Genomic DNA, 23,037 nt, shown 5'->3' with positions numbered 1-23,037 from the left:
GACAAAAATGGCTAGCTTAAAAAAAATTTTTATTTCACCAAAATTACAACAAAAAAAAACACTGAAATAAAAACTGAACAAGGGGTTTTAAAAGCATCTGTGGATAGGAAATCATGTCCTTAGATGAGAGTTTATTCAAAGTTTCAGCGCATGTTGAGATTAAAATTAGACGTTCAGAAAGCAGGTGCTGATAAAATAACCGCTAAATTATTCCACGGAAAGCTCTGTGCTGTCTAGGCATGTAGCATTTCGCTGGTTCTCCGTGTATTTAAGTTCGTTTTCCATTTTTGAGGTTTTTCTATGACATACAGTGTAAACCAGCAATGGCGTATGTCCATAAAATGGTTTTGAATCAATCTTCCCCTAGCAAAAAAAAAAAAAATCATGAATTTAAAATACAACCGTCTGAGGGTGATAATTTATACTTGAGTACGTTTATCCTCGTCTATATTTGAATTGCAACTCAAAACTTTAAGTTTCAAACAAATCTCTAGTCTAAACTCCTGACACAACCGTGATCATTGAATGCGAGTGTCGCATCAATATTGATTGAGTGGACGCATTTATAGATGTACAGTCATCCGTCGGAAGCCAGGAAAAAAAACATGGCCGCGTCAACCACCATGATCCATTAAGCTAATATCAGGATGTCCACACAAAAGCTGTAATAAAAATTTTTGACATAACCAAAAATTACAAATTTCTCTGGATATATTTTTTTGTACATATTCACCTATGTTTTTCAAATATTCCTAACGATAAAGAAAATCTAGTCTTACCATCCCCATAGATACCTACCATAGTCCAAACAGAACCTTGCATAAGACATTTTTTAAGTGTGCGCGACTATGCACTGTAAAATCATCACGGGAAAAAAAAATTATATTTCACAGTCTGAATGCTTGCAAGCTGGAGTTATGACGTTTTTCAACTCAAATTACCACCACTGGGTAATTTTCCAGGAGATCGGGTAAATCCCTCGACTTTCCAGGAACGTACCCTTGGCAGGGGCGCAACAACAGGGGGGGGGGGGGAAGGGTATTTTGCCCCCCTTCTGAAACCTTGAAGTGGGGGCAAACGGGGGCAAAGAAAGTGCTGTGTAATCAATTTTAGATAGTAAAACTGCTTAAATAGCACCATTTTCAACCTTGAAATACAATTTTCCCGGGGGAGGACCCCCGGACCACCCGCTTCAATAGGGGGGATCGATGATTCTTTATAAAAAGGTATATTGTCCCCCCCCCCTTTTGGAAATTTAGTTGTTGCGCCCCTGACCCTTGGAATACGCATTCGGAAAGAGCCTCGGTTACACTCGACGGCAGAAAGAGACGGCGCCGGACCGCAAAGACACGAGCAGACACGAAAGGGCCTCGGTGAGAAAAAAAAAAATATACGCGCCCCCCCCCCCTCCCCACCAAAGAAGCCTTCCGGCTATCACGCCGGCCGTCCAACGCCCAAATCAGCCCTCCACAAAGGCCCGTCGAGATCACCACCGGGACTGACCAATGTTTCCCCTCTTCTATTGTGGTCAGCACCGCGCGCGCGCGCAACGAACGACAACAAAGCACGAGCGAGAAGAGAAAGAAGAAAAAAACAAATAGTATCGTCTCGCCCGACAGGTGCTGGCCCCGTCTCTTCCGAGAAGGCGCGGCAGGTGGTCGCCAGCTGTGCGAAACTGGTTTGCAGGACGGTTTTTTTTTTTCCATTTTATTTTGTATACTGTATATGGGGCGAGTTCTCTTACAATACCGGCCTCAGATTACACCTCCCCCTTCCCACCAACCGCGGAGAATTATTCCCCACGTCACGTGAAACTGCACAATAAGCAACTACCACCCGCCGATACTTTAAAAAAAAAAAAAAAAAAAACCGTTCAATTCCGAATCACCATAACCGTGGCAACACAGAAAATTTGAACTTCTACAGTGCTAGAGTAGAGTCAAATGTCGCGCACTATTATTGCCAGAATGACTACGCGACACGACACGCCAGACTTAAAGCAGTGTCCCCCCCCCCCCCCCCCCCATTTTTCTCTCCTGATTTTCACTTACCAATATGGAGGACGTTTGTTTATATTTGTATAATCTGTTCGGAAGAAAATTAGATATACGTGTGTGTGTGTGTATGTGTATAAGTCCAAAACGAATCTTCATAATACAAATGTAATGATATGAGGACATTTTCCTCCAATTTAACCTCCAATACAGGCACAGCCGATACATTTTGTAAACAAACGGCCGCCATATTGGTACGTGTAGCACAATATCCCCCTCCCCTTTCGGCTTCTGCCCCCTCTTGCGGAATCTTAATCTCATGCTCCATCTGTATATTTCCCTAATCTCTGCATAGATTGGTTCCGTTCCATTTGTTAATCACATTGCTTATTTACACTAAAAATATCACTTAGTACGCCATTAATAATTGAGATGATTTTAAGACTGCCTATTTACAGATTTTCTAGAAGTATATTTTCCTATCAACTACTAAAATCAAAATGTTATTGGTACCCAGTGGCGTAGCGTGGGTGGGGCGGAGGGGGCGGCCCGCCCCGGGCGGCAGCCCGCGGGGGCGGGTCGCCGGTGAAGCGGGTTGAGATCTGATCTATGATTCATTCATTACATGTGTCGGACACACTATAATGTTCCATTTTTATCTAGAATTTTGCGCACCAACTATTTTTTAATATTTATTTAAAAGAAAAACTGTGAAATCACTGACAGAGCTCTTTATAACGTTTGTTTGTTTACATACGAACGGCAACATCGCATCACGCCGCGCCGCCCGGCGCGCGCGAGTCGAGTTGAGCGGCACTCCTTATTACGTTAATTACTCATACAAAATCTTTTGTTTCACGCGTCGGCCCGTGTCGATGCCTCTCTTTCGCACTCAGCAGTTTGTTGTTGTTGTTGCCTGTTCTGAATCAGAGGAAGATATAAGTGGTAAAGGACCACTGGAGCTCCTCCAGTTCATTCAAAAACTGAATCTCGTAATTTCGGTTCCAAATATAGTCATCTTGATTTGTATATATTTGACTTTGGCGATTAGTGTTGCAAGTGTGAGAGAAGTTTTTCGAAGTTGAAGCTAATAAAAAATTACCTCAGATCTACTATGAGCTCCGCTAGACTATCAAACTTGGCTATATTGTCGATTGAACAAGAATTGGCTGCTAATATTGATTTTGACAAAGTTATTTCTGACTTCGCTGCTCATAAGGCCTGTAGAATCCGCTTGTAAAACCGCTCATCCTATTTTAACTTCAATAAAAGGTACCTCATTGTATGTGAAATTTAATTTTAATTAAGCACCTATAGAATGGGGGCGGCAAAATGGGTCTCCCGCCCCAGGCGCCGAGATGGCACGCTACGCCACTGTTGGTACCTATATTAATTGAGAATTGTTAAGAAATATTATTCCATTATCTTATAACACATGGTGGTGTTTATTAAACTTTTGGTGGTGGCTGTGGGGGACGCACCACAACGCTGAAATACCACAACGCCGAAAACTGTCATTGCAGGACTGCCACAAAGGTTAGGTTAGGTTAGGTAAGTTTAGCACACAAATTCATTGTTGTTTTTCATTTTGCTCCTGTGCTCCTCCCCTCAGCAACATTTTCCGGCGTAATGGTACACAGCAGTTTTCTAGCTGTCGGCGTTGCGGTCAATTTGGCATTCGGCGTTGTGGTAACGACCCGTGGCTGTGTTGTCCAATGTTCTGCCCTCGGCCGGCGGCGAGATCCTGGAAGCCGAGCCCGCCAGAAGGAGTGTGGGAGAGATGCCGCCCGGACGCCGAGAATAACACGGCCCGCGGGGAGAAGTGCAACACCCGTCGTCGGGCGCCCGGATTAGCACCCTCCCACGACCCACGGCGAACCAGGCCACACCCCTCTTCCCCCTCGCCAGGAGAGGGGCGTGGTACACTGGGTGTTTCGAGGGGTCCCGGCGTGATGTGTGAGATCGGGGAAGGCGCCAGCAGTGCTGATAAAGTCTCAGAGCTCAGGACACAGCCAACTGTCTCGTCAGCTGAGGCGGTGACCATGCTGGGTTGGTGGCCCCAGCCGCTGGTCATTGCCGAAAGCTCTAATTACCCTTCCGATCAAACAACAAGGAGTGATCCCTAACAGTTCTGTTTAAATTATAGCTCTGGAATGTATATAAAAAGAACTGGAAGTTTCTCCCACACTACCCAGACAGTAACGATCAACTCTGAACCAACTAAAACCGTCCAACACCGCTGGCCGCCAAGATCAACAGACGGAACATACCAGAAAAAAATCTGAAGGCGAGCCAGCTTATGTGATACATGTTTTACACAATGTGCTGAACCACAGACTGACGGATTAAAGACCTTCCACTGTACTTAAACACAGTAAAATTAACAAAATACAAACAATATCTACGACTCACAGAAACGTACTGATTTTTATTCTAAAAATAAAGAGAAGGGTAAAACCTTTTCAGAGACTGTTTCCACGTGATTTAAGTGGATAGTCATAAATAAGTGAGGCAATCCTTAAAATTCTTCAAACCTCTCTCATTAAAATAAGGTTTTTGTGACAATGTCTAGTGCCTCCGAGGTACGAATTTATATTTAATATGCGACTATGAACTGAAGTGATAAATCAAAAAACTAAACTTTTAAATGCAAATCAAAAAATGTTGTTAGGGTTTTGACGTTTTTTGACTCACAACACCGTTAAAGTATTTCGCAACGGAAGAAATTTATTTCGCTCAAATACAAGTAATTTATAGGGTAGTACTGAGAAGTAGGGATGGGCCAATCAAATCCCGAGTATTCGAAGGATTCGATATTCGAGGAAAAAGATTAAGGAATTTTTTTTAGAGGAAATTAAGTACAATAAAACAATTCAACACTGATAACCTTGAAGTTTACTGAGGAAACTTTTTCCTTCATATCTATTCTATTACCCAAGATACTGAAATTTTAACATGTAACTATCCTTAAAACAGTTTGTGAAACATTTAAAAGGGGAAATTTTTCATTTTTTTGTGCATTCTTTAATATTTGCCCATTCACACGTAGATTCTGATTCCAGCAATTTGGGAACTGAACTATCGCTCCTGATAAGTTAACAATATGAAGCACAAAAAACCTGAAATGGTGATGTAAAAAACTGATACTTGAAAAGGCACGAGAAAAAGAGCTCGTCGGAGGATTACGCACCCGCCCAAGACCAAAGTCACCTTGCGATGCAAGCTTTATCAGATCCAGATAAAAAAGCTGAGCCTGGATGGAGATAGGCGTTATCTCGGCGCTCCGCGAAGCAAGAGTGCTGCATTAGCGCTGCACCGCCACACACACGCCTCCGTCTCTCCTAACGAGACGCTAACGAGACGCTAACGAGGTATACGCGACTTGCAGCCATCACGCGACGCTTCGCGGAGAACTGGCAACACTCAGCTTGCAGGCCGTGTCGGCTGCAACTGCAGCGCAGCCTGCGACAACACATTTACAAAACTTCCCCCCCCCCCCCCCCTTCAGTTAGTATCTGGTTAGAACAAAAAAAAACTCGCCTGCGAAAGTGCGAAAGTTAACTTTCGAAGTGAAAACCACTTCTCTGGTGGGGGGGGGGGGGGGTACAATATTCGAGCTTTACAAAAATTCAGATTGCATGAGCGGAATAGTTAGGTACGTAGTGGGGGGAACATGTAGATGAGACGGCAGGGGAGAGGCAGAAATGACAATCTCCCACTCGCATAATTTCCCATCGGGCACACGGCTAGTGCTAAATAAACATTACACCTCTTAAGCAAGGCTAACATGTACCATACGAAAACATAAGTTCTATAATAACGCAAATAAAGGACGTATCCGGTACAAAACGGAAAAGAAAAGGGATAAGGGGCTATTCTTTTCTTTCGGAATACAATAATTTCTCTAAGGTTCATATGGCTTCTTACAGATGACACTGTGTCTACAATAGGTAATTAATTTCTTTCACAGTTGTTTAAATACCAACAGCCAACATGCACCTTTTTTTTCTTCAGAAATCTTCAGCATACAGTTTTGATTTATTTTCTTTCCCCCACTTCGGAAGGCCTTGCAAACCCCTAGATATGGCCTTGATTCAAACAATACAAAACTAAACAGTATCATGAACTAAGGACCTGGTGAGAGACCCTGTATAGACGTTTAAGTGTTCGCTCGTCCGGGCTTTGTTTTTTTCCGCGGCGGTAAATGGGCGCCTCGAAGAGACGTCTAGCGCCGTCGGTAATTACCCTTCGTGGGCGTCCCCTTGTAGGAGGGCGAGAGCCGTCTACTCCACTCCCCCCGCCCCTCCTCCACCAAGGCAAGTGGGTAGTTACGAGAGGAGTAATGGCTTAACGAGGATTCCAAACGCCGCGGCCTGCCGGCCCGACGAGGTTCAACAAGGGTCGGTTACGCCATGCCGAGATCACTAGCCATGCGCCAGCCGGCAAGATCACTAGCAATGCGCCAGCCGCCGAAGTCATTATCCGCTGACAAACTGCGAAGACGCTCCAGCGAGTGAAACCTTTGAATATATATACTGTATAGAAGTCGCCAGCCCAGGTTAAAATTTCTAATACGGTTTTGAGGTAGTTGGTTAATTCACCGCCGCAATCGCCACCATCTCTAGGGCATCGACTTGTGGTGGTTCCTAGCGGACAAGTGTCGAACTCTTCAAACACCCCTTCCCCCTCCAGTTGAACGACCTTGAGCTGCAGTGAATGATGGGTGGGGGGTGCGGGGAATGACAGCGGGCGACAGTGCTGCGCTCTAACGTGTAAATAACAACTAAGACGATACAGGGCGTTACGGCAGCGCACTGCAGCGGTGAAGTTCCCAAGCTGCTCATCATACGCTCCTGAAAAACGAAGAGTAAATCCTATCCACTCGCGACTTCTATACAGTATATATATTCAAAGGTGAAACTGTAAAGTAGAGCTATTGTTATTATTATTCATCATCATCGCTACAGGATGTCGGCCCGTAAAATAGCCCACCGGCTGGGTTAGGTTCCGCGCCCGATTACAATGTCGATAGGGGGAGTGTCCGTTAATTACGTGAGAGGCGGACATGTCTGCTGGCACGGTGTCGATCCGAGATCAAATGTCATCGATTGTTCTCGAAACGCAAAGGTATGGCAGGGTTCGATTATCGCACGCACCACTTGAAAGCCAACTAATGTTTTGACATACACGTGGCCGCGGGCGATTGTTTTTGGCCACATCACTAAAAAAAAACATTTGACCTACAATTAATTGTCACATACGGTCGTGTTTATGAGACAGTTGTTTTTAATTGTAGCTATTTTAAGATACTTTGCCTGTCAACCTCTTTTTATGTGAAACGTTCAATTGTCATTACAAATTGACATATTTGTAAACTTTGACATAATTGTCGCATATGTCACGCCTGTCGAGTTTTATGAAATAGGGCCCAGGTCTGTTTGTTCATCTCGAAGTTCCTGGTAGATCAAAACCACAACTGTGGAACAGAAAATCTGGTCGAACCATTTTATGTCACATCAGTTAAAGAAACTAGAATGATGAAACTGGCCATTAGCAGAGAAAAAAGAGAAAGAACTAAAGAAAAAGAGAAAGACATAGATAAAGAAAGAGTAAGCAAGAGAGAGAGAGACAGAAAGGAGAGAAAAGAGAGAAAGAAAGGAGAAAAAGAGAGAGAAAGGAGTAAAGAGAGTGAGAGAAAGACAGAAAGAAAGAGAGAAAATAGAGTAAGAACTAGAAAGATAGAGAAAGAGTAAGAACTAGAAAGAGAGAAAGAGAGTAAGAAAGAGAAAGAGAGAGAAAGAGTAAGAAAGAGAAAGAACGGAGAAAGAGAGAGAAGTGTGTATGTGTAACCAAGTCTATAAAGTAACAGCATTGCACCAAACACTGAACAACGGCGACTAAGTGTTTTATTGTAGCTCCCGGGCCGACACCACGGCGCAGCGCTGTAAAAGGCTACAGACTTGCACGACGCCCGGGGAGCAGTTCCCAAATATGGTCAAGCATTCAGCAGGAGGAGGGGAGAGAGAGTGGTAAGAAGGGAACAGGGGCGGGGTCATTGGTTGGAAACGAGAACGCAGGTCTCCGGGCGTTCTCCGGTTCTGCGCGCGATATCTCGCCCGATTACACGGCCCTCACTCCAGTCTTACTTTCCCGATACATCCTCATCCGATAAACCGCCGATAAGAGTGAGGGTTACTTACAGTCTACGCAACAAGCAAAAAATGTTCTGAGTGTAAGTTCTCATATAACCGTTTACAAATTCCGCAATACACAAAAAAATAAAATTACAACACAAATTTAAGCTTCTCGCTTTTCCGCCTTGTGTACTTGAAGTGTTTAGAAAAGTTTTAAATACACAATTTTAAACGTGCTGTATAGAGAAGGCTAAGGTTTTTTCTCTCTCATGTGCATCACGTTAACGCTTATTTAAATATTGCACAGTGAAGCAAACTACGGATTAAGAATTTCACATGTTGTGAAAAACATAATGAAATGAAGACCGTCCAATATTTTTTTCGCTGTTTTACGTTTTTTTTTTTTTTTTGCAGTTGGAGGGTTGTGATGTCTTGGGACAATAGTGTTTTATAAACCACAACCAACTCGGGCTTCAGGAAACCTCAAATCATTCGTAGCATAGGTGTGCGCAGGACTTCAGCATTGGTGGTGCCAGATTACACAACAGCCCTGTCATTCATGGACCCCGAGCCTAAAGCGGGGGGGTCCGGGGGTCCTCCCCCGGAAAAATTTGAATTTGAAAGCGCAAAATGGTGCTATTTAAGGTGTTTCCGAACAAAAACATTAAATACACAAATGTAAAAATTTAAAAATTTTTTATGACAAATTATGGCTTTGAACAATATAATCACCAGGAAAACTACTAAACTATTTACAGATTTAAGCTTTGTTGAGCCATAAAGTAAATTGCACAAATTGTTTGCACGGAATTCATGCTGGTGGCTTTGAAAAACCGTACTTACATGTTTTCTGAAGACACCAAATAAATGCTAGAAAAAACATTCTCAAATGTTAAGTTTTGAAATCAACAAATCAAGGGAGTTTTTGTAACATACCTTAAATATGTAAAATATTAAAATAATAAAAATACACAAATAAGAGTGGGCAAAAGTTTTAACTTTTGGAATACAACAAAAATGTTTTGTCGGCGAATGCATATAAGTCATCGATTAAGCCTATCCTTTAAACTAACTAAACTCTCTCTCTTTTTTTAAATAAACCCTGGCGGACGGCGGCTATTATTCCGTGCGCCTGCCGAGTGGAGTGAACAGTGGACACCGAGCGCGCATTCTATGTAATTCGAGGAGAACTAGGAGAAGTATTTACATTTCAGAAGTTTTGGAGCTGCGGCCCGCGTGTACAACACAAGTAATTGCAACTGGCTTGTTTCCGTGTGTGTAGTTGGTTCGATTGATAATTGATATACTGGTAGTGTTATGAGCACATATATGTAACTCGACACGATTGGAAAACATATTTTTTTGGTAATAATACGGATTTTTGTAAGTATGTATTATTTCTGCTTGTAAAAAACAAAATAACGTTAACCCTAATGGTGGTGCCAAGGCACCTGTGGCACCTACCGTGCGCACGCCTATGATTCGTTGTGTCAGATGCTTCATGATCCTACTCTCACGACCAGCAGAAGTTGATATTGCATCACAAGGGCGTAACGGCTTGGGGGCAAAATGGGACAGCTGCCCCTAACCATCGGAAAAATGGGAGGGGGAGGGCAAGAAGTTGAAGTACTGAAATTTGTAACTGTAACTTTTAACTGATTTTTTGTTACCGTTATTATTGTAGGTACCGAGGACACTTCCTTCCCCATGAATTAAACTGAATTCCGCAAAATGCCCCCCCCCCCCCTTTTTATTACTTTTCCATTATGAGCTCGATACGCTCTTGTTACGTCACGGGCTCACGGGAAAATTAATGCCTATTCAAAGCGGATCCAGATATATGTTCAAGATACAGGTATAGGCCTTCTATGTCCTCAATTATATTTCCTGTTAGTGTATTTTCCAGGCTAACACATCAATTTACTTAAAAAAAAATACTAGACTAATATCACAAGGTCATTTTTATATAAGCAGAATTAAACATAACACGGAATAAGATGCAAATTCGCAGGAACGAGCCGATTTTCATGCAAGACAGGCACAATCTCTTCAGAGATAAATCTCATTACTTAAGTGGACTGTCTCCAAATATTTATATTAACTAACGTCAGGTATCAAAATAATCAAAAGGTTAAGTTAGCAAAATGGGCAGCTGTAAATTAAGTGCCGGTGACTTTTTGAACCGCCACTGTTCATTTCGAGACTTTTCCATTGATAACTTCGTGACAAGTTTTTTTTCCAGTTTTTATTTCTTTTCGTGACCTGTAGACATTCCCTCCCCCCCCCCCCCTTTTTTTTTACACAATTCACAACTACTGTGCCGAAGTCAAAACTCCTAACCACGATCCGCCACGCTCTCTCGCCATATAGACTAGAGAGAGAAAAAATGAACTTGCGCGTGACCGTACGGAGAAATAAAATTAGAAAGGCTTCTTTTCAAAGCCGGCTGTTTACCGCCTCACCGAGGTCAGAAGTCCAGAAGGAGGTAGGGGTGGATGAGGAATGAGGTAGAGGGGGGGAGGGAGGGAGGGTGCACAGCTCTGGACAGTGTCGGGCAACAGCGCCTCTCGTCCCGTATCTGGCAAACCAAGGTCGAGGTCAGCGAACCCATCAGCACATACGACACGAGCTATAAATACGCCGGCGACACTCCACCCACACGTGACCCAAGTGTGCAAATTAAAAAAAAAAATAATTGCGATTGAGTACAACTTCGACTAAAGTTCACTTTCTGTTCTCAGACATCGTAAAAAAAAGAAGCGCGAGTATTAACATACATGACTTGATGTAGGCTTTTGGACATACACCATTGTTAAGCACAGGTATGTCTGTAGAAGAAAACTACAAAAAAACACAAATGACAAAAACACAAATTAAGCAAAAAATTGCTGTTGTCAGAATATAAACACCACACAATACTCCACAACAGGAATATGGTCAACAAACAAAGAAAAAACAAAGAAAAATGTTTTTTTTTCCGTTCTGTTAGTCCATTTTTCTTGTTTTTTCTTTGTTTGTTGACCATATTCCTGTTGTGGAGTATTGTGTGGTGTTTATATTCTGACAACAGCAATTTTTTGCTTAATTCGTGTTTTTGTCATTTGTGTTTTTTGTAGTTTTCTTCTACAGACATACCTGTGCTTAGCAATGGCGTATGTCCAAAAGCATACAGTCATGCACTCCCATTGCACAAATCATTCGAAGATAATATTAACATACATATCTAAAACATTATAGTTAACTAATTTTGGGACCGGTTATTGGCGGTTAATTACATTAGGCGCTCATTAGCACATTTTAAGACACACAGTCGTTTTTCTTATAAATTTATTTAACTTTCTGAACATACATCTCGTGAAATAAGTTGGGGCATTATTTTTAAGAAAGCATTGAGCAATTTTAATACTATGTGTCTTTCAATGCCCTTTATTTTTTTTTCATGTCAGCAATTTTGATACTTTTTATCAGTTTCATACCACTTTGTGAAGAAATTGGTAAAAGTAGGTTTCTAAATTGTCCATGGACTACTACTTTTACACACTACTGTATTTAGTTCATAATTATCGTTATATTACATTAAGGTATGTGTTATTTACTTTAAAAGATTTTTACTTCATTTTTATCCAGAGCCCGCAGTTGAATCTAATTACTGTACATAATTTATTATTTAATTAAGATGTTTTTATCATCCGTTTACTCGGTTATTATTCACAGACCTGATCTGACAGTGCTGATTAATATAAATTTAACTAATTTATTAATTACAAGGGAAAGATATAACCGAAGGACGCCATATTGGTTTCACCAATTTTTATCATAATTTTGTAATTTAATATAGAAATATGCCTCGCTAAAGCACACATCACTTTTTAAGACACAGCATCATGTATACTGAGAGTATTACTACAGTTGTGGTAATCCCCAAAAATGAGTTGAATACTAAACGCCAATGACTTCACACGTAAACTATTTGTAACAGCCAGTAATTAACTTTAGGCATTCCGCCAAATTATATAATTTAACGAAGAATTTTTTTTTAAATCGAATGATATAAAACTGATTGGCCTAAAGAAAACCTGAAACCAAGATTGTCTTCTGGCTCCCAACTCTCATCCTGATGTGCCAAGATCATTTCATATAAATTTTAATAATTGCTCTTCCCGTCAAAACAGAACATTATTGTACTTGCAATTACAGTATAACCATGACGAGAAACTACTGCACTAAACTTAACACATTTAATTTTGGAAAATTATAATGACAATTTTACACTTCAGTTATACTAAATGCCCTCTTGTGTTCCATGTCTCAAAAAAGTAAATTTTCTATAAAATGTTTTTTGTAAAAGCTTCCATAACATTTTTTGTAATGTAACCGAGAGCTGATTCACTGAAAATACTTTATAACATAAGGAAATTATTAGCAAGTATAAAAATCACTTAACCGAATTTGATAGGCACTTGAAACGGTTAATTTTCAAAGGTGGCTTCGTAAAAGTGTAGTATATAAAATAATGCAACGCCTTTAGTTAAAAGTTTACTCGGTGATATCATTGCCGTTTGGAATTGCATTCACGACTATAATAATACTGTCTAGAAACATATATTATATATAATCATTGAGAATTGTTTCAATATTAAACGGGGAAAAAATGTTACTTTATGAAAATCTTTCAACCCAACATGGCGTCTTTCAACTCTTCCGTTGACTTTTGCGTACATAATAAAACATTTAAAAGGGTTCCCGCATTCTTATTTCAGCTCGTTCCTTAAGTTTTCTCTGTACCATGTAACTTTTTTATTTCTGAGTCATCGGTCTATTTGCCAAAATAACAGGTATACTAAAATAAAGATTCAATCAAAAAAATTTTCCACGTACATGCGCATAATTAAAATGTAACTCCAAAATGTTTTCCTGCACAATATAAGGTATCATTTTGATCAACACTACGTAACCACGAAGATTACGAATACGCTTGTTTTATCAAACTTCCAAACGATACATTATTGACTGTGATTAAAGTAGGCCTACAGACATTCAATTCTGCTTCAAAAATTCACACACATTAAGTTGTTTGTAACCCTTACACTTAAATCTGAGTGAATATCGGATACGGATTACCAACAGCGAATGAATTGATGCATTAAAATGCATTCGATTTTAAGACATTAATATACAGCGTAGTATTTTCCGGGGTTTGGAAGATTTTTTTCCCCCTTCGATCATCTGAGTTTTTCCTGTTTTCCAGATGTTCCCTGTCTGCGGGAACCCTGGTACGAGGTTCAGTGAAGGAAGAAAAAAAGAGTTTTTCCAGTTTTCCAGATGTTTCCCGTCTGCGGGGAACCCTGGTACGAAGTACAGTGAGGGGGAAAAAAAAGTGTGAACTGCGTAGCGAAGGCCTGGCGTGCGAAGGACGTCAGCCGTCAACGGCGAAGCCTCCAGCGACAGGCGGGTTCGGGATAAACACGGACGGGCGATTCTAAAAGTAGCTACTCCGGCTGGTGGTTTCCGTCCCTGGAAAACCGGTCCTCGCAACCCGACACCATCACGGGCAAGGGGGGGCGGGGGGTTTGCTGGGCGTCTGGCACAGCCCCGGGTCGAGTTTCACGAAAAAAAGGAAAACCGAAATTCAAGAGGGGAGAGGAAATTACGGATCAGGGAGGAAGTGACCACCCTATACCTACCTTCCCTTTGTCGTATTCCTTTCTCCTTTAGGACCAGGCGAGCATCCTCTGTATAGTGCGGGCCTAAAGTCTTGGTCGCCTTCGGGCGCTGGGGTGAGAAGCGCTACACACAAGCAGGAGGAAATACGGAATACGTAAAGAGTTTGGAAGCGGCCATGATAGGATTTAAAAAAAATAAAAAAAAAATACACCCCGTTCAAAAAGTAGGTTAACAGTTAATGTGTTCTTTGAAAGGTTACTGCGATGAGGGAAGATCGATTCAATACTTTTTTTTTACCTACGCCATATTGCTGCTGTTACGCCATCTGTCATTGTCTGTGGCCCGAGGACGGGAGCAGATCTCTGTTCCCGAAACGTCGCAACTGTTGTCTCGGCCTACTGTGTTCTTATGTGCTGTCGTCGTGGTGTCCGGAATATCTGTTTTCTCACATGGCTGTGTTTCGCCTATGCGTATGGTGTTGTCCACATTGCATGTTCAATCACCGTTGGGTTTGTCTGCCTGCAGCTGTGTGTACATCTGTGCTGTTTATGTATTGCAATTTTTTTTTGTTTATTCATCTTTCTTTTTGTCCATTACTGCGGTTTCTTATGACATAAAGTGTATCCAAACAGTACTAAGGAATGGCGGATACAGAAATTTATTTCGAGAAGGGTTTTAAAAAATAAAAAAATAAATGTTTTATTACAAAAACTTACTGCAACACGCATCATTGCCTTTGTAGTTTGTTAAAACGCCATCTGTGTAACACCTGATGGGATCCGAAGGTCACGACTCATAAGCTGACCGCTACACCGCCTTTTTTTTAAATTTTGTTTTAATGATTGGCTATTAGGCTTTTTTTTAACTACCAACGAGTCAATTACCATAACTCATCGTACCGAAGGCTGTCTCGCAATCAAATACGCCACGGAGGTTGACTTCATGCGAACACAATAGAATTTGTCTCGGGCAGTGCCCAAAGAATTTGAAACGTTCAAAATTAATCACAAAAATGTTTAAATGGGGACACTTAAGACCTAATGAGTGTTTTATTTGCGTTAAAAGAGGTTCTTTAAACATTAAACTACGTGTCATGCAAGGAAAGACTAAAGGTGGAATTCACAAACGGGGACATATTTGGCAAACTAGCGCCACATTGTGAATATCATCCTTACTTGTACGAGTGATGAATACCTGAAGTGCAACCTGATAGTACCGACATGAATATGTTATTGTGATAGAGCCGTTGGGCTTGGGCATCACTCGCAATGCTGGTATCTTCGTTTCCTTATCATTAGCATTAATCCAGGGCTTTTTTTGCCTACATTTATCACGAGACCTTTGCATTTGTTGTTTGCACACAAGTTATGTCACCAGATATTCACTGGGCATCTTACCAGAAAGCTGTAAATGCCACGAAAGTGATGATAATATAAACATTTTATGTGAGGTCTTACAGATATTAGATAACGCTTAAAAAAAAATTCTGTGAAAATAAACGCTTTTGTTTACGTACTTCATTTCTAAACAGTAATTTCTAGAAGAGTAATGGCTAAAGCGCGTGTTTTCAGAATAATTTCCAGACGTGAAACACCCGGTAAAGATTCATGAAAGCACCCCAAGGGCCTTGCAGTCTTCATTTACACGCCATGTAACGTTATTGTCACCACTCCAGATTTCATAGTTGCCCCATGCACGACGAGAAGACATGCGCGCCAGTTCCGGAGGAGATACATACCGCGCTAGAAGCACCAGCGAGCGTCGCACTCATCAACCCGTCTGACACAACCACGCCCGTTAAATAACGGCAATCACAGGAAAACGAGATGAGCAACATTGCGAGTGTGACCGAGCCCTTAACAGCCATAAAAAGATTCTCCGCCAATTACCCTACCCGCCGTAACTGCGACGAGGAAATGGCAATATCCATCACCCCTCCCCCCACCATAACACAATTGAAGGGCACACGATGCTTTCCAAGACGAACGCACGACAGTTAGTACGACGCGACGAATACAGATCGCGTCCCCAAAGAGAGGGTTCGTTCTTCCCCCCTCCCCAATCTACACCACCACCCCCACACGACCTGCGATGCTATCCCAACTGCATATGGCTATAGTCTGTGTCACGCCCAGTTAGCAGCACGCAGTAAATGGCGGCTCCTTCAGTTGTCATTTTCTTACCACCCGGTTTTAAAATATTATTTAAGTATACTACTTTTTTATGTGCGTTATGAAAAAAAATTTATTGAGAAACAATTTTACGATGCACGCGCAACATGGAACTAAATTTTCACAGGATGAAATAAAAAAAGACTGCATACAAATAAAAAATTATATATGAGCTTTTTAAATAATCACTTTAGTGATTGATACTGAATACTGGTCCATATAATTAAAAGCGTTTATTCACTGTGAACACTTCGAATAAACATTCAGCATATTTATCGATTTTCAATATTAATTAAAATTTACCTATTATTTTACTTTCTTTAATTTGATAGAATTTATAATTTACTAATTTAATTTATAATCACTCAAGTCCTTTTATTTTGCCACTTATAACTTCTATCACGCGTACATAAGTACACGCATTCATTTTTTTTGTATTTCATCTTTATGTATAAGTAATGATTTTTTTTAATCTTACCATTTTGTATTTTTTAACATTCTAAAAAAATATAAATATTTTTAACATATAATTTTTTGATATTTTCACATTTAATGTTTATTTGCATATTAGTACAAGAAAATAAACAAAACATTTTATGAACAGAAAAAAAATCTTATTTGAATTTTTTGTATACTTTAATACTTTATATCATTCAACTTGTTCCTTACATCACAAGAAAATACCCCGAACATAACACATATTCTTATACAATTTAAACGTCTTCTGCTAGCGCAATCTAACCTTCAGTCCCGACAACCGATTGAAGCCTTCCCCCCCCCCCCCAAAAAAAAAACAGCCTTGTGGTTGCTGTTGGATGTGTGGTTACACCGTAGCATATGCAGTTGTAATTGCACTTCTAGTTAGAAAAAGTAAAAAAAAAATGCAAAGTAACCAAAGAGTATTATTAACAAAGATGTCCGCCATGACTCCCAGATGATGGGACTTTTTTTGTTTGGACAGACCGTAGATTTTATGGAAAGCCATCAGTCCACCTCCTTTGCTCAAACACAGTTCCGACTGTTAAGTTCGAACTGACAGTTCCGACTGTTAAGTTCGAACTGACAGTTCCGACTGTTAAGTTCGAACTGACAGTTCCGACTTATCGTGTGTTGGAGGGGCCTTCAAGCGAGATAAGCGACCATTTTCGACCTCTGCAATCTTGGGACTTTCGGGCTCGCGTTCCGATATAAGCGAGCTTTTCTGTCTGTCCTGCAGGTCGAGTTATAACGGTCAAACGTCTCGTCTGGCTTCGCCGTCCGTCCAGGAGATGTACATCAAGCTCTGCCCCTGCCCGAACACGCCCGAATATTCACCTTCGGCCAACCTCGGGATTTGTTTTATTTTTGCGCAGGAAAAATGAATTCAAATATTAAAAGTGGTCGGCTAGATTAGCTACATTATAACACTTTAAAACACTATGGACGGTTAGTTAGGTTAGTATAGCTACATTAAAATAAACAGAGAAATATAAAAATATATATAAATAAACCCGAGGTTGGCCGACGGTGAATATTCGGGCGTGTTCGGGCAGGGACAGAACTTGATGTACATCTTAGGCTTCCCTCCGGCCAGCTCGTGCACGCATGAAAACAAGCGTCACGCGACTATTTATAAGCCAGAGAAATGTTTTCACTGTTCTTTTGCAATACATGCAGCGTTAACGAACTTGTCTTGAGCAACTGGCAGATAAGCAGTCCGGCGGACATCGCCCCGCGAACTTCATCGACTGTGGCACGATTTGCCACTACCAGCTTTCATGTCACCCATCGTTTCCTCATCGCAAACTACAAAATTACTCCGTGGGGTTGCCAGGAAAAAATATAATTGGCAACCAACAGAAACCGATAAAGGTATCTTGCTGTCAAAGACGAGACAAAATTGGACTCATCAAATTTTTTTGTCTTCCTCACATCTTCTGGACAAATAAACCGTTTCATTCCCTTGTCCATTACAAAACAACCATATTTCAGAAATTTACTTAGGGAACTTTTTCCAGTAACCTCGCGATATATTCTATTCACAAATTGCCAGTAAAAAATTATTTTTATTGTAGAGGTAAATGAAGGGAAAAAAATGGGGGGTGGGGGTAGAACCGTGCCCACTTAAAGACTTAATAAATATACGCCACGGAACACTAGGAGATTTACAGCGGAGGAGATTTAAAACGGAGGAAATCACAAGCTAACCAGACGCTTCAAAACGGCAGAACATAAAGTTAGTTTTATAAATTACTTTGTTTCACGTAGTAAGTTAAATTTGAATTTATTGAGCATTTAAAATTTTCCAACAAGTTTCAGTTTTGAATTTGAATAAAAAAAAAAAATTCTTCCAGTTTGTAGGACAGCATTTTGGAACATTTTTGGTTCACAGAAGAACTCCTCCCGTTTATTTCTAGAAAAATGGCCGTGGGCAAAAATGCTCTTCCCCCCACCCTTCCCGACTGCAACATCCTGTGATCTGCTCCAATTAACGAACGATCCGAATCTCCAGTTGGTTTCGCTTCACGGCTGCACGAGCCAGGGCATTGAACCCCGGACCAGCGCCGCCAGAACTGGCACACTCACTGGACGCCTTCTAATGGACGGCCATTAACAATAAAAGGCAACAAAAAAAAACAGGTAATTAAGACACTTTTTAAAACAAGTTAACAAGAGCAAACATTAGCATATCCCCTAACCACGATTTGCGGTCTGGTTAAGCTTGCGCATAGGTGTAAAAAAAAATGATAAACAGGTAGTTTGTTAAAAAAGACAGAGCAAATCAAAAGCCTAAAATAGATTTCGTATTAAAAAAAATTAGACAAAAAAAACTTTTGTTTTTACTTTTTACCGTATCACTAAAATCTATCGAATAAATTTTGAAAAAGGTACTACAGTGCCAAATTGTGTATGTCGTGAAGTACATAAATACTTTGAACAAATTGTCAACTAAAAAAAAAATCGTTCCTTGATAGCGTCACCTTATAGCGAGTACTTGAATACACAGCGAACAAAACAGTTGGAACACTCAACCGAATGGAATGCGTATCGCGATAAAAAAAAAACACGAGTCATTTGAAGCACCGCTCCGGCAAACAAAACACTGGCGACACTAAAGCCCATTCTCCGAAGGTAAATAGATCAACAAGAGCGATAAGAGCTCTTGGAAAAGAACGCTCGAGATAACAGCCGTGTTTCCAAAAAAATAAATAAACACACGTAGGTGTAATGTCTGCGGAGAGACTACTGCCACTAACATTTTGTGTAAAATTACACTTTTTTTTACAGTGTGATCTATATGGACACACATATTTAGATGTAAACTTTAAAAAAAATACTCGTTCACAGATTTAAAGTATTTATATGAACAAGCAAATCGCTGAGGTTTGAAGGCCAGACAAATATGTATATACTATCCCGAAATAGAAAGGCCTCTATTCACGATGTGCCAAAAAAAATTCCAGGATGTTTGAGGTGAATCGTGGTTCAAGAATACACTTGCTTTACAGCCCGATCGAGCTATCAACAAATCAACTGAGAGAACCATCCTTCAGAATAATTTTGGTGATTTAATCTCCCACAAACACCTCGTAGAAATGAGAAAAAAGAACTTTTAAAGGGAAAACACAATACCAGATTTTTTTCTTAAAGATATGCTGACAAATACACATTTACCAGAAAATCGATTTCAATAAGGTTTTGCACGGGCAGGTCTCTGAAGAAAAAAAAAACAGCTCTTGTAGGCATACCTCAATGCTGGCACCAGATGGGTGTAACAAGCCAAGCAAAATTAATGTTTTTCCACATTTAAAAAAAGCCTCAATTACATTGAGCAAACATATGAAAAATATGACAAAACATAACATTCGAATAAACTTCCGAGGTATTTTTTTTTTACCCGCAACCTTATGTGTGTCCGGGAAGTCGGTGCCCTTAAAGAGATTATTAAGGTGGGTTCCGAACACTCTGATCCTATCTTTGAAAGATTTGTGCAACGGGAGTGCATGACTTGATGTAAGCTTTTGGACATACACCATTGCTAAGCACATGTATGTCTGTAGAAGAAAACTAAAACATACCCAAAAGACAAAAAAAACACAAATTAAGCAAAAAAAATTGCTGTTGTCAACAGGATATAAAAACCACATAATATTCCATAACCGGAATATGGCCAACAAACAAAGAAAAATAGACTAAGAGAACGAAAAAAAAAAAAAACCCACAAATGATGACAGCACAAAAATATTGAACCCAAAAAAATTTAGCAAAACAGTTGAAATGAGACAAAACGAAACAAACACGATAGTTTTTCCAAAACAGAAACAAGCGACGTTTCGGGAATTGCTATCTGCTGCCGTCCTCAGGCAGAGACGCACATGGTACGAAAACACACGTGCGAATATTATGTGGTGTTTATATCCTGTTGACAAAAGCAATTTTTTTTGCTTAATTTTTTTTTGTCATCTGGGTATTTTTTTAATTTTCTCCTACAGACCAAGTGCTTAGCAATGGCGTATGTCCAAAAGCTTACATCAAGTCCTCTGATCCTACTCCAGCGCTCAACAAATGCGAGTAGTGTCGAGGAGATGGGGGTTGAACCCACGACCCACGCCACACGAGCCCCACGCAATAGCGATCACGGATTCCGAAGACCCTCCCTCGGAAATGTTAAATTAACGAGGCAGTGGCGTCGCCAAGAATTATTGTTCGAGGGGGTCACAACGATCTGGATCATTTTCAAGGGTCACGACCACAACGATACTATGGCACGGGGACGGGCCCCGATAAAAACTCCACCGCTTTCACAGTTAACGTCCGCCACGTTTCCAACTTTGCCCATGTCAGGAAAACGATCCGCAATCGTCTTGGTGGACGGAGTCATTTGATCAACCCATCAGCCCCTCGTAATAAGAGGGAACTGGGGAACAGTTTTATCTTTTAAAGAAAAACTATAAAATAACGCGAAGAAAAATTAATTCTGTTTATTTTTTACTTGACGGCTCAGAACACAAATTGTATAGTGAAAATTTTCCATCCGCAAAAAGATAACATGGAATTTTTGCGTTACAAAAACTTACGTCAACATGGGGTTTTTGGACAGTTAATTACATCATGATTCGTTCTTTAAATGATTCATGCAATTGAGAATTTTGATTCAATGCAGTTTTTTTACATACGCCATTGCAGTTTTGCACTGTTTGTCGAGGAAAAAATTCCGAAAAACAAACAAATGAATAGGAATATGAATACAGAAGAAATTCACACGAAACAGGACTAAATCAGCTGATGTCGGACCAACGGAACTAATGACCATTCTCAACATGCACAGCTTCCTGTGTGTATTTTCAGTTCCAGGTTTTTGTAACAGCTCGCTTTGCATCACTCAAAACAACGTACTGCCTTTGCTGAGGTCTCACTTTTTTTTCCCTAACTTCAGGGAGAGTGATATAAACCCCCTCCCCCCGGACGATGCACTATAATAAAATATGTGTTACGTTCCAGCGATAAAAATCTGAAATGTCAAGCTATCGGATCAACAACTGCCTAAATGCAAGCGAATTTCACGGATTCGGTTCGAAGCGTCCATTCTAATGCGTAATGGAAATCGGCAAACCTTGATTACGATGATGTAGCGTAAACACTGAATTCAAACCAGGCCTTTTAAGAGTTCACAAGCAGACTGCACCAACTAGGCCGGTCGTCTGTCTGGGTCAAAGAAAACACGGAAGTGGGTGGCTACTGTGGAGAGGAAGTAAGGGGGCGGGTGGTGGCGCCGATGAATGGAGTCACTTTGTGCGCCACGACGCGCCGCGAGAGAGACAGATAGAGAGAGAAGAAGGGTGTAGTTGTTAAGAGGCCTATACAGACAGGGCGCAACTCCGCCAGCGGGTTCTTAGCTAACGATATCGTGCAGGGTGGGCGGGACAAAGCTGGGAGGAGGAGACGTGGATTGGTTATCTTGGCGGCGCGTCACTTCGACTGGGAGGCGGAGTGGGGGAAACACTTTCCACCCCGCCGTCATTCCAACTTGCAGTGTCTTTTGGGAAAGATCGCGGTGTTCCGTACCCGCTATCGCTCTGTCCTCGAGTCTCGTGTTGTCGCGGTGTCGCGTTACCTTCAAGGCACAGTTATTTACTATACGTCAGTGGATAAAGGCCACACTTGGCGTTGTGTTGAGCGCATTGCCCACCAACTTCCCAATTCTCTCTCCCGGCCAGGTTATTTACACCAGACAAGACTATTTGCTGGAGTATTTCTTCTCAGAGATCTCTCATTTTCCTTGCTTTCGGAGCTGCGCCGATCTTTCATTGCAAGTTCTATGGAGCTGTCAAAACTACGCAACTCATATCCATATAACGAATCAAATGCATTTTCCGTTATATTTAACCAAAAATGTTACATATGTTAATATCATAGTCGGAAATATGTAGGCCTACATGTTACCTAGTCAAAAATAATGCATACATAGCATAGCAAGTGCGCTTACCTATGCATAAACAACAGAGGTACGCATACGCGGACACATGCACACTTCCTTGCTGGGAAATTTTTCGTTTGTAGTTTTAAACCTTGCTGACTAAGAAATTAAAATTGATTTGTGCCAATTATTGGCAAGCAATGATTTACTTAAATGATTAAGTTGTGACTTATTGAGTTATGTAATAATTCAGTTATACACTTGGGTCTGGTTATCCTTCAAGTTGTGTGCTATTACGTGTCCACCAGCAACAAAGTAATATGATTACCATCAAATAAAGAATAATATTTTCCAAATTTTCAATTTTATACTATGTACGAACGTAGTTATATTATTAATGGGTTTCAGAAATAACTCATCAATAGTTTACATGATTTTTCACTCTTCCAGTATTTTTTTTAATGTATGTACTAAACTACAATTTATCATACGACTACAAACGAATCGAAGCGTGCACTGATGCAACAATCAGTCAACAAACATTCGTACATAAAAATATGTTAGTTTCAACAACAGGTTGAAATGCATCTCTTAGCTCAACGAAGTCATATAACATAGTCACAGGTACTATTTGTTGCTGCAAATTGTATTTAAAGTTTGCAAAATTACGGAACTAG

The 23,037-nt window shown here is 40.6% G+C and overlaps 1 protein-coding gene across 1 annotated transcript in view; it reads right to left on the bottom strand.

Annotated features, from left to right (window-relative positions):
- The window catches only part of LOC134540210 (uncharacterized), a 175,800-nt gene that overhangs the window by 46,365 nt on the left and 106,398 nt on the right, over positions 1 to 23,037 (bottom strand). The gene's annotated exons all lie outside the window — the stretch shown is intronic.

The sequence above is a fragment of the Bacillus rossius genome, chromosome 16 (genome assembly GCF_032445375.1).
Source record: "Bacillus rossius redtenbacheri isolate Brsri chromosome 16, Brsri_v3, whole genome shotgun sequence".
Classification (NCBI taxonomy): Eukaryota; Metazoa; Arthropoda; class Insecta; order Phasmatodea; family Bacillidae; genus Bacillus; species Bacillus rossius.
Note: the sequence above shows the minus strand (reverse complement) of the source record. Positions and strands in the feature narration are given on the sequence as shown.